This window comes from Periplaneta americana, chromosome 8, assembly GCF_040183065.1.
Source record: "Periplaneta americana isolate PAMFEO1 chromosome 8, P.americana_PAMFEO1_priV1, whole genome shotgun sequence".
NCBI lineage: Eukaryota > Metazoa > Arthropoda > Insecta > Blattodea > Blattidae > Periplaneta > Periplaneta americana.
The window spans coordinates 69682825-69696768 of NC_091124.1; the positions used below are offsets into that span (position 1 = coordinate 69682825).

The window sequence follows — 13944 nt, forward strand, 5'->3', positions numbered from 1 at the left end:
ACAGTATTAGCATTTGATGAAATGTATTTAAATGAGGAGGTTTCTTTTGACAGTAGGGAAGAACAAATAATTGGACCTCATAAAGCAGTGCAGGTTGTTTTTGCACGTGGTTTGTTTGCAAGGTGGAAGCAGCCCGTATACTATAAATATGATCAGACAATGACAAAAGAAATCTTAACAGACATAATTTGCCAGTTAGAAGGCAGTGGTTTTCAAGTTGTGGCCACAGTTAGCTATTTAGGTGGAAGTAACAGAAAATTGTGGCGTGATTTGAAAATTTCTACCAAACTAAATTGCAGTTTTCCTAATCCAAATGATTCAACTCGAGAAATATTTGTTTTTTCAGACGCTCCACATTTATTGAAATTACACAGGAATCACTTTCTAGATCATGGTTTCAACTTGAACGGATTGAACATTTCATCAGAACCAATTCATGAACTTTTACGTGCATCCTCGTCCTCTGATACAAAATTAGCTTACAAGTTAACTCCGTTACACTTAAGTGTCCGTGGTACCCAAAGACAAAAAGTTAGTTTGGCAGCACAATTATTTTCCAACAGAGTTGCAAAGGCTTTGAAATGGTGTGGTGAAAACGAACTGTTGAGATCAAATGAATGGAAAGAAACTTCAAAGGCAATAAAATTAACTAATGATTGGTTTGATTTATTTAATACCGTTTCTAAATTCGGTACCCACCGTGGGCTGCATAGTTACGGAATAAACCTTCAAGATCAGAATATTATACTCTCAGAAATGAATGACGTCATGACCACAGTTAAAGTAGGAGAAGCAAACAGGAAATTACCTTATCAGGAGGGGATTATAATAAATAATAAATCATTAACATTGTTGTATGAGGCAATGAGGTACAAGTACAAAATTGAATACATCATCACAAGAAAACTTAACCAAGATCTGGTAGAAAACTTTTTTTCGGAAATTAGAAGCATGGGTAGAACAAACGATCATCCCTCTGCTTTAGATTTTAAACATAGACTGAAGTGGTACATACTAGGTCGAAATCCATTATCTCAGTTTTGTGAGAACAAAAACACCTCCGATTTGCTTTCGGAAGAAGAGGCATTAATAGTGGGTCCTAGTACAAGCCAATCAGAAGTCAATGATAATCTGCAGAAAGAACTATGTGCAACGGCAGAATTTCTTAAAGGCATTCTGAAACCGGTTAAATTTACCAACGATCGAGATCCTGAAGAAAATTTAGGCCTCCCAGAAAAAAATATATGAAATCTCTGCAAGACAGCGGATATCCCAGGAAGGATTAAAATATATTGCAGGATATGCTGCATCAAAACATATGGAGCAATACCCGAATCTTGGAATTCCCACAAAATTGTCAACTTCTGCTAATCAAAAACACTGGATTACTACAGTGTCCCGTGGAAACTTAATTCTCCCTTCTAAGGATCTACAATTGGTTGCCATGCTTATTGAAGTATATTCTCAGATGTGCACGGAGATTCTGTTTCTCATGAGAAATTTATAATAAAAAAGACTGTAAATTTGGTTAATTCTGCCATGAAAAACGAAGCAGAAATCAGTTCTCCTCTTCCGCCAGAAGTAATTACGACATTGGTTAGAACAAGAACATTTATTAGAATTAAAGAAATTAATAAAATAATAAAAATGTCTGGAATTTCAAAGAGAAATATTATAAAGAAAATGAAAAAGATTGCATAAGAATAAGTATTTACTTAACAGAGTGGGATTTATAATGGTGAAATTATATTATGTCGTGTGTAGAATAATAAGTTAAATAATGTAGTAGAATATATTATGTCTCCAATAGCCTGAATATATAAAAATATTTGTTTACTATAATGACAAATTATTCCAAGAAATTCATATACATATGTTAATGAAGGTTTCAAAAGTATTTGAATTCATATACAAAATAATGTACGTTATAAATAACTGTATAGATCTAAGTATGTATATATTTATTACACATTGTATTGTAATTATTATAAAACCACGTGTAGGCCTATATTACAGAAGTCAATATTATTAATGACACACTGCCATATCACATTGTTTCTTGAAACTTGAGTTTAATATGTAATAGATCATAATTTTATTACGTTATCATTTCAAGGTAGTTCCTATTGTACTTGAATTCATGTGTAATATAATTTGTGTGATATATGGGCCTAATTTTGTGCATATTTGTAGCATAATGTATTATAATTATTATAACAGTACGTGTATATTACAGAAGGCAATTATTAACGTTGCACTACCATATTACATTATTTCTTGACTCTTGAATTTAATTTATTGTTCACTATTTTATAATGTTATCACTTCAAGATAGACCCTATTATAGCCTATACTGTCAATATTTACTGAATACACAAACCATGAGTTTTATTTATTCATTTACATCTATGGACGCTGATCTAACCATCAACAATCTGTTATGTTGACTGTGTCATTCGAGTGCGGCCTGCAGTAAAGGTGACGTCATGCGCAGACTGAACGAAAACACGCACAGCTTGTCCCACACCTCTACTATGTTTCCACCATGCACACGAAGCTAGGGGAGGTGGCGTCAGTGAGCGTGGTGACAACTTACATTTTGTTCACGGCCTGCCTCATTACTACTAATAATATTAGCGTTCGGCTGTGGGTCATAGTCTTGTAACAATAAATACTTAAAATTCTGCAATTTCTTATTTCACCACGGATCCCGGTGCCCATTTTCGGTGTGTAGAAAGACGTATAATACGTAAAAACAGTCATTTCTAAAGATCTGGCATTGTTTGAACCACTTTATTGATCGGTTGCGATTGCTGCCATGTAACATCTGGTGGGAAACAAATTGACAATCGGCGCAAACAATGAAAGTCAGTGGTTAGAAATACTTTTCGCACGCTGCCGTATATGCCTAATAGTAGGCTAAATTTTAACGCGTTTGTCTAGCGTTACAATATCCACTTTTTGGAATGACTGCCTGAAAATTATTTTTAGTTGGTTATTTAGCTACGCTGTATCTATTACTAGACTAGTTAGCGTTTATGAAACCCCTGATCACATACTGTATATTATATTATCAGATTGACCATTCACATGTTATGAAATGACAACATATAAAAGAGAACAACCACTAGGATCTCCACTGTCGAAAATGAATTTTTTTGGTAACAACCGCTAGACAGATGTACTACTGCAAACTATTACTCCATGCAATTCCATCAAGGTTATAACATGACTTCTTTGCAGTCGCTAGATGGCAGCGTAGTTAAATTGATGAAGTTGCCTTGAAAGTGCATTAGGCTGATCAGTCTGTTATATATGATCAGGGATGCAACTGGTGATAGCGAGGTGGTATTAGGCGAGCTGTCGAGGATTTATCACAGATTACCTGACATTCGCGTTACGGTTGGGGAAAACCTCGGGAAAAACCAACCAGATAATAAGATTCCCAAGAGGGAATCGAACGAACTCCCGAACTTACATAGCTCCGGACCAGCAGAAAACATGTCTCCCGAATGAGCTAAAATAAATTCATGATATTGAAATAATTACCATATTTTAGGTATATTTGTAAATATTGTAAGTGAACTTACTTACAAGTGATTCTCGCAGGTTCATTGCCGCCCTCACATAATCCCCACCATCAGTCCCTATCCTGTGCAAGATTAATTCAGCCTCTATCATCATATCCACCTCCCTCACATCTATTTTAATATTATCCTCCCAACTACGTCTCGGCGTCCCAAAAGGTCTTTTTCCCTCCGGCCTCCCAACTAACACTCTATATGCGTTTCTGGTTTCGCCCATACGTGCTATATGCCCTGCCCATCTCAAACGTCTGGATTTAATGTTCCTAATTATGTCAGGTGAAGAATATAATGCGTGCAGTTCTACATTGTATAACTTTCTCCATTCTCCTATAACTTCATCCCTCTTAGTCCCAAATATTTTCCAAAGAACCGTATTCTTAGACACTCTTAATCTTTGTTTCTCTCTCAAAGTGGGAGTCCTAGTTTCACAACCATATAGAACAACCGATAATATAACTGTTTTATAAATTCTAACTTCCAGATTTTTTGACAGCAGACTAGATGACAAACGCTTCTCAACCGAATAATAACAGGCATTTCCCATATTTATTCAGCATTTAATTTCCTCCCGAGTGTCATTTATTTATCATACAATATAAAAGTATCTCAAGTAACTTTGTTACACAGCAATAAACTGCTATTGCAAATAAAAAGCAAAACAACTTACACTCGTCAAGAACGACGATTTATTTGCTATAATTACTTCACTTTTCGCTTCTTCGTATCTATTTTAAGTCTTTAGAGTAATATGGAGAGAAGTAATGCTTCTGCAAGTTTTTTATTACATAATTTGTAGGTCTACTTTATAACATAAAATTACAATTTTAACGTACCATACTATGTGCATAGGCGGAGTTATGGTGGGGAAGGGCACGGGTGGGCACTGCCCCCCCCCCCCAAACTTGTCTGAACTCATTTTTTCTCTTAACATTAGAAAATATTGAATGCAAAAGACTTTTCTTACTTTTGTTTATGATTAAGTTTCTGTGCTTAAATTGACGAATTAATGTCTACAGACCATGTGTCTAGACTATAATACTTATTTTAAATTTCTGAATGTATAAGAATTTTCTATACCTCGTTTAAGGAATGGAAGCACTGTAATGTTTCTTTTGCAACAGCCTGTACTCCTGTGTTAGAAGTCTGCAGCGGCCATCTACTGAATTAGGTGTTAGAGAAAAAAAAACACCATAGTCCCATGTTAAAGGAATGAAAATTTTCAGTAGTTTTAATAAAAACAACCATAGTCCAAAGATTTTTTTGCGAAAACAACCATTTTCCAGGAAGATGGTACAATGGTAGCATTTACAAATAATATCCCATTCATAAACAATAGTATTTTGTTGTTTAATTTGTAAATAACTTTTGTATACATGTAACTCTCATCTAAATCAAATTGTTGGATTCTTTGTAAGTTCATGCATATGTATATACACTTTTTGCTGGTTGAGTGGAAGAGAAGGCCTTACGGCCTTAACTCTGCCAGCTAAAATAAATCATTATTATTATTATTATTATTAAAAGCAAGAAAAGTGTTTTGAATTCAATATTTTGTAATGTTAATAGAAAAAAAAAAGAGTTCAGACAAATTTGGGGGGAAGGGCAGTGCTCCCATAACTCTGCCTATGGTTATGCCCTATTATAATTTGTAGTAGACTTACAGTTGAAGCCCTATACAACTCGGTCCGAAACATCGTGAATATGGATGTAACACTATAAGAAACATGCACCCCAAAAATACTTTTATTAAATGATCATATTCCGATATACTGTACCACGGTCAAGCTATAACAGGGGAGTAAGTAAATGATATCCCCCGTAACCTCGTTATATCGGGATTCTGTGGTTTTGCTTTGCCCCCCCCCCCCCCCAAAAGGAAACTGTTCTCTCTCCGCCTAGGAATTTGTGCTGTCAAAATCTTCCCACACAGAATTGATTGTCTGCGTTTCTAACTCCTGTATTATTTATTTTATAAAGGTAACAGCAACATCAGCATTAATAAATCAAGTTAATATAAATAAGAGAATTATCTCAAGCCCACAATTCAATGAGCTAACGTTGTCTGGATTAATCTAATGCTGAGTGTCACAGATGTTGATGTGGTTCTTGACTTGTGACCCACTCTTTGTCATACAGTGACATCCGTCTTGCTTCTTTTTTCTCTTTTAACATAGCTTTCAGTTTCAGATAACAGGGCATCTGAAGTTACGACGCGTTGTTGCAACGTTCTTGGTTGTGGCAAGCATTGAATTTATAGTTTACATAAACTCAGGGGCGGCTCGTCCATAAGAGCAGCACTCCCTGCTTTGACAGGAAAATAAAAATAATATTTATTTTAATTTTTAGAAGAATTGTTACGCTTTTATTGGTAAATTGCTTTATATTTCATTTGGCCGGGAATATGACTATTATCTTATACGTAATCTTTTTGCGCGTCGATTGTATTGGAATTGACACTGCATTCAAAGTCGTTCTGGGATCTGCAGGGTGGTCACCTCATAGAGAGCGTGTCTTGCATGGTCAGGGGGTAGAGAGGTGAAGGGAAGCAAAGGGAAACTGCCGCTGTTTAAAACCCATATCTCGCTGCAGTGACTTGCAGAGCCAGGCCACAAGGGATCTTTCCTCTCCTCCGACACCGCTATTGTAATGCTGCGGCAAATGGATTCTCTATTCCCTTGAAACTTAATGACAAAATTTTTATTTTCTTTTCACATACTTATTGTTGTAGAATCTTATCGAGTTAATATAACGAAATTAATATTCTCTTTTGCCTTATTATTACGTATATATATATATATATATATATATATATATATATATATATATATATATATATATCCAGCCTCCAGCAGAACCTAATATTTGCCTTAACTCAAAATGATTGCACGAGTAGAATCCTTTTGATATAGCACGTAAAATACGAAAGAGACTTCTTTTCCAGTTTTAGAAAATTGTTGACCATCAGTATATCTGAGTGTTGCTTTGGTGTGACGTCTTAATACCGTAACTTAACCAGTGCAAATTTGCAAGCATGAGTGTGTGTGTGAATTACAGAATATTAATTTTATTTTTCTCAACTTTCCCTTGCGGAGAATATTGATGTAATGAAGTGAAATTAAAGGGTCGTCCGTTACCCGACTTAAATCTTACTTAAGCTTCATCCAGCCGAAATAGTGCATACTGTATATGTAAGTAAGTATAACAATGAAATTTACGCTAAGCATTTGTAGTTACGTGGATGTGAACAAAAAAAATCTGTGTTTTGTTTTCCTTGCCTCCTCTTTGGTGCTGATGCAGCATAGACTGGGAGTGGTGTGACAGATTTAGGACATTTGCCCCTAAAGAGCAAAATGCACGAATCTTCGCAGTCTCACCTGAAAAATGTTGTTTCATTGGCTATGTTACGCAACTCATACTGCTGTGCAATTAAGTGAAACGAACAAAACAAACATTCTCAAACATAATCAAGAAGTGAGAAAAAATCGTGAAATTATTTAAAAAAAAATATTGTATGTATCAAATTTTGTGGCCAATATGAACTTCCCCTTAGGGGACATGATGAAAAAACGATTCGAAGAACCCTGATGTGTTTCGTGGATTGCTACAGTTCGCGAGTAATCTAAACGAGCCTCTCAAAAATCATTTGGAACATGCCACTGTTTAAGGTTATTCTAAGACAATTCAGAATGAACTGGTAGATTGTAAGTTGAGGTCTGTCGATTTGAAATTCAGACTGAAATCGATGGTATTAGTTTTTCTTAAGGATTAGCAAATGGTCCCACAGACATCTCCCAACTAAGTCTGGCAGTTTTGGTTTTTCGATATGTAGTGCATTTATTTTTGTCCTATACTTATTAGTAATGGTATCAAGAAGTGAAATTTGTATGTACCGAAATCTACTGCAGCTCTCCCAATCCACAAGTTCACGAGCTGCCACTGCATAAACTTACAAGATGAAATAATTAAGCAGTAACAGAATTATTATTACAGATACTGTATTTGTGGTACTAAGCTTTGATTTGATGGGTTACATCAGCTGCTAGTTTATGCAGATGACATGAATAAACCCCGAAAAAACGAAGTATATGAATATGTCTCGTGACCAGAACATAGTACGAAATGGAAATATAAAAATTGGAAATTTATCCTTTGAAAAGGTGGAACAATTCAAGTACCTTGGAGCAACAGAAACAAATATGAATTACATTCGAGAGGAAATTAAACGCAGAATAAATATGGGAAATGCCAGCTACTATTCGGTTGAGAAGCTTCCAACATCCATTGTTTCTTACTTATAGCTTTCAAGGAATTCGGAGGTTCATTGCCGCCCTCACATAAGCCCTCCATCGATGTCTATTCTAAGCAAGACTAATCCAGTCTCTACAATCATATCCCACCTCCCTCAAATCCATTTTAATATTATCCTCCCATCTACGTCTTGGCCTCTCCAAAGGTATTTTTCCCTCCGGCCTCCCAACTATCACTCTATATGCATTTCTGGATTCGCCCATACGTGCTACATGCCCTGCCCATCTCAAACGTCTCTATTTAATATTGAAGAATACAATGCGTGCAGTTCCTGTAATTTCATACATCTTAGCCCCATATATTTTCTTAAGCACCTTATTCTCGAACACTCTTAACCTCTGTTCCTCTCTCAAAGTGAGAGTCCAAATTTCACAACCATACAGAACAACCGGTAATATAACTTGTTTTATAAATTCTAACTTTCAGTATGTTTTGAGAGCAGACAGGATGCGTTTAATTTAATTTAATTTAATTTAATTTAATTTTCTCCCGAGTATCATTTATATTTGTTACTGTTGCTCCAAGATATTTGCACTTTTCTATTTTATCCACTGCTCGCCGTTGTCAATGCAATGTTCTTTGTGAGTTCTAAATTATATTGATGAGTGACCATATTGATCATAAATCGTAGAAAGGGGGTTAGCGTTTTATTTAACGACGCTTTCAACTACAAAGGTTATTCATCGTCAAAGACAACGTGGAGGGGAAATAGCCGACAGATTTTGCCCGGAGCCTTCAGTCAAGGGCATGGTTCTTTAACGTGTCGTAAATCTACAACACAGACCTCCCAGCTTTAGCATTACATCCTTACCGGAGAACGCAATACTCAGAATTTTATTGCCTTTTAAAAAGCCATCGCTTCGGCCGGGTTTGAACACGCAAAACTTCGGATCCATAGAGGACCATAGAGGATGACAACAAATCATAGGATTCCTCTAAGTATTTGTCTGATGTGTAAGAATGGAATTCCCTAAAATAGCGCAAAGTCAAACCTTGATAACAATATAATGTAAGAGGAAAATATGAAAAGAAAGACTAAAAAAGAGAGAGAAAATTAGGAAGAGAAAAAAGCATGAAAACAAAGGAAGGGCAAGAGGAGAGAAAATAATAATAATAATAATAATAATAATATCATCGTCATCAATCTTATGTTCTGGACGGATATAATACCGGTAATTATATCACTTGTGTAGCAAATACGAATATGGATTCTAAGTAACATGCGGTAATCCTAGAAGCAGGTGAAATTATCTTCCATGTTGTCCGATTGTTATGAGTAATATTATTTCAAATAATATAATTTCTTATACATTCCAAGTTCTTTCTTGTCCTGGCCTTCTGACAGATTTTGTACTCTTGCGTTTAGCTTCGCCAATTAGCGAGGTTCTTGTATGCGTTTACCTCTTTGTCAGCCTTCATTCATGATCGCGCAATGTGGCAACATCACTCAGAATGATATTTTAAATTCTAAACTACTGTTTACAATGTCCGGGATTATCAGTGTTTCAGTTCAGTGATTCGTGCGTGGTTTGTACGTTTTGTAGGTTACCTTGTTCCGCAAGTTCGAAATGCGCGCGCTGAATATAGCTGTCACTATTGCTAAGTGAATCTACCTGCAATATAAATTATTATTATTATTATTATTATTATTATTAGGAGATGCACTATCACCTTTACTTTTTAACTTTGCTCTAGAGCAGCGGTTCCCAAACTTTTTCAGCCACGGAGCCCTTTTTGAAGCAAAAGTTTCTCGTGGAGCCCCAAGATATTTGTATTTTTTAGTTTTATCTGTCTACGTTCTATGAAGCATATTTCACACGATACATAAACGGAAGTATGAATATGTGAATCCTATATATATTAATAAAGGAAACAATAGTAAAAAAAAAGTACTGGATATAATTTTTTTAAATCTACAAAATGATATTAACAAGTAGTTAAGATATTTAAAAAATGTTACAATGTTACATGTACACCCGAAGTTAATGTGAAGAATGTGCCTGTTTCTTGCGACAGAGTTTGTCAAAGTCCGGTGTCATAGAAGTCAGTTGAAGACGTATATCGTCTTCTGTGTCCAAACAAGTTCGATATTTTGTTTCTGTAGCCGTGTAGTTGTAAAAGGTCGTTTCACTGAGGTACACAGTACCAAAAGGCAGAGATAGAAATTTAGCTTTTGAACTTAATATCAAAAGATCCTCCCCTAACTTAGCCCAAAATTTAGGAAATGGTTTGCTTTTAAATTATGTCTGACAGTACCTATTCGAAACCATGTCTATAAGGACCTCATATCTAAAGCAGTGAGAGCTGCTAGTTTTGACATCACTGGAAATGGATCTACAATCCACTCATATTTCTTTAGAATTGATTCCTGAGTATCCCTTGGAAAGTATGAATTTATATTTTGAAGCAAATTGTCAAGGTGTTCTTTCATTATTGCTATGACTGAGACATTCATTGTAATGTTATTTTCTTCTATAAAGTTTGAAGTCAATGAGAAACGTAAGATCCTTATTGTCGACGCTTTCTATGTAGAACGCTATCTTTTTCTTCAGTGCGACAATTTCGTCATCAGCATCGAATATAGTCTTCCGTTTACCTTGTATGTATGTGCTGAATTCATTTTTGAAAACATAATTTGTACAACCATTTCTGATCAATCAAATAATCTGCTAGAAAACTGTTCTGGTAATTCAAAAGTGAAGAAACTTCCGTTCGAAGTTCATGTAATCGGGACAACGCTTTACCGCGCGACAACCATCGCACTTCTGTGTGTAATATTACTAACAATGACTTGTGTATACTACCTATATCTTCACACAGGATTTTAAGTAGCCTACACTGCGAAGGTCGTGCCTTAATAAAGTTGATAATTTTGACGGCGCGTTGTCTAGCACGGTACATGCTTTAATAACGCTGGCATTTTTTCGTTGCGAGGGCGTGTCGGTATAGTACACAGTGACTACTTGTTCAGTTTTTTTTTAGCTTTCTTGATCCTTGTAACAGCGCCAGCAACAGGACCTACCATGGCCTTTGCGCCATCTGTGCACACGTCAATGCAATTGTCCCACGGTAATCGAGTTTTCAATGAAGAAAAAAATTCAGTACCGCTTGTAGAGGATGGCAATGACTGCAGAACAAAATATTTCATGAAAGAACCTGAAAATTCATACCGCACAAACATCATTAACATAATTTCAAAGGCATATTGGTTCCGTTAAGTTCAATGTTAATTGAAAAATGAGTTCTATTCAGTCAATACTTAACATAAACACAATAAAACATGTTATAATAACATTTACACAGATTTTAAAAACAAACGTTTTCGCCAATTTTGATTGGCATTTTCAGGTCGTGTAGGTCGAATGGAACATGTTATAAAAAGTGAACACTTGGTATATGACGTTAAAAACCAAAGTTACAACTGTAATATCACTTAAAAACAGAGAATAGAATATAGCAAAAAGCCTCCACGATGTGTGTAGAATCACTGTGTTGATAAAGGCGTGTGTGAACCAAGGAAACAGCAAAACTCTTCTGTCATTGCAGATACAGTTTTCAAGATAGATTTGAAGATGCTACGAACAGGTCGGTCGTGTGGCCGTTATGGAGAGCAGGAAAAATCCTGTAAATTGTAAGGTTACAATGAAAGAATATTTAGAAGCATTTAAGTATTATTTAAATCTTCTAAAACAATACTTACAAAAAATGGAAGAACGTCTTGAAATCCATGAGGACGGCGACACGACTGATCTTTACATCAAGTGGTAGCGTATGACGAAAACTGTATACGTTGCACGACTAGTGGATGAATGACCGTTACTTGCGTGTGATTTTAAACAGCGGGTTATTTGAATTTGGGTATTGTTCGTTAAGGAGCGGGCTATCATTATTATTAGAAAAGGTGGTAATATATAGTTCCTCCGCAGCATTCATATAATGATGATTGTTAATAGTCTTTAAGACCTGAAGGGCTTCTTCTATGCCAGTAAGTTCGTGATTAAGGGAAATGAGATGCGTGGCAAACTTTGATTTATTCCTATTGAATTTGAAGTCAGAGACGTGCTCTTTGTAACGCGTGCGAGTTTGGCCAACGTATTTACTGGCACAGCTTTTACATTGTAATAGATAGATACCGCTATTGGCAAATTTATTGTAATTTTGAATGTTATTGGGAATTATATTATTAAGTTTGTACGGAATGCTACGTTAATTTGTTCTTTTCTAAAAAGGTTACCTAATTTGTATGACACATTACCGAAAAATGTCATGGGTTTCCAGTGGGTGGTTTTAGTCTTTTTGACAGAACTTATTAAAGTGCTATTAGTTTGGTTTCTGCTTTAAATTTATTTAAGCGTTTTCTTATCAAATTGTTAATTAAATTCTTATTAAAGCCATTGATTTGTGCTAAATTTACAATGTATCTATATTCAGCCTGATAATTGTTTCTGTTTAGGGGGACTTTGAGCAACCGATCAACTAGAAAACGGAAATTACTAATCTTATGTGTGTAGGGGTGATTGGAATCAAATTGGATGGAATGACTGGTGGTTGTAGGTTTCCTATAAATATTATAACAAACAGTGGAGCCTCGAATGGTTATGTTCAAATCCAAAAAGTTTATAGATCTAATATGTTCTGTCTCACAAGTAAATTTTAAATTAGGATGCAGGTTATTAAAACTTTTGAGAACATCTTCGTGGATTGCACTACTACTATTGTAAAGTATGAGGGTATCATCTACGTAACGGGCATAAAAGAGTATGTTATACTGAGTAGTTAACTTGGGGACTTGTTTACATTCCAAACTTTGTAAGAACACTTCCGAAAGGAGACCAGATAGGGGATCGCCCATGGCTAAGCCTTTAGTTTGTTGAAAAATTTTGTCATTGAAAGAAAAATAATTCTGTTTTAAGGAAACGGAAAGTAAGTTGGCAATTTGTTCTATGATGTTGTGATCTATGTTCTTCGATCTTAATTTATCTTTTACGATATCTATGGTTTCCTTAATGGGAATATTGGAATATAGGTTTTCAATGTCCAAAGATATTAATTTGGTATTCTTGTTTAACGTCATATACCAAGTGTTCACTTTTTATAACATGTTCCATTCGACCTACACGACCTGAAGATGCCAATCAAAATTGGCGAAAACGTTTGTTTTTAAAATCTGTGTAAATGTTATTATAACATGTTTTATTGTGTTTATGTTAAGTATTGACTGAATAGAACTCATTTTTCAATTATCATTAACATAGCTAATCCGGCAAGGGCCGTGGATTTGTCAAGTTGTAACGAAAATTTCGTTTAACTGATACGGGAAGTCATATTTTTTTACGTCTTTTCATAGATTCTGGATTTGATTATGCAGTGTTATTTGATAAGGACACACTGGAAATCAAGTTTGCAGTTTTCTCGTCCACCATGCACTTCACTACCTTCACTAATAGTGGTTTCATAAGAGTTTCAGCAAGGGTGAGGTTTACCACCAAGAGTCTGGTCATGACTAACCAAGTACGACGTTTTCAGTACTTTCTCGTTGTTTGTTTTTACACGAGGTAAAATTTTGTCTCAACTGCATGGAGTTCGTCACTTTTTCTTTCGAAGTAGTCTGCAGTTTTATTTGTGAATTTTTTAATTGAGAAACGTCTAAGCTTGGCAGTGAACATAGAACTATTGGGAAAAACTTTGTTACAGATCACACACTGTGGACGTTCATCAACTAACTCAGTGAATGCCATATCCAAATATAAATCACAATGAAATATGAACAGTTGTATGAACACTAATAAGTAGTGTAGTGTTCATACAAATGTAACATATCACCTTTAATGTATTTCATAAAATCAATGAACACCGTATTGTTGACCTAACATGTGTGTTTTATCATTAAATATAATCACAATATTTTCGTTTGTTACTTTCAATACCTCTACACTAGGCATCGTAGACTCTGACAAGGAAAGGGTTTCGGCTCGAACAGGAATTTCGTATCCACAATTTTTATACAGGCCCATCTTTACATCCCTGTAAAGCTCCCAAAAGCATTCGT

General features: G+C 35.3%; 1 protein-coding gene across 1 annotated transcript in view; it reads left to right on the forward strand.

Moving 5' to 3' along the window:
- LOC138704810 (uncharacterized) overlaps positions 1-13944 on the forward strand; it is a 63022-nt gene that overhangs the window by 12528 nt on the left and 36550 nt on the right. The gene's annotated exons all lie outside the window — the stretch shown is intronic.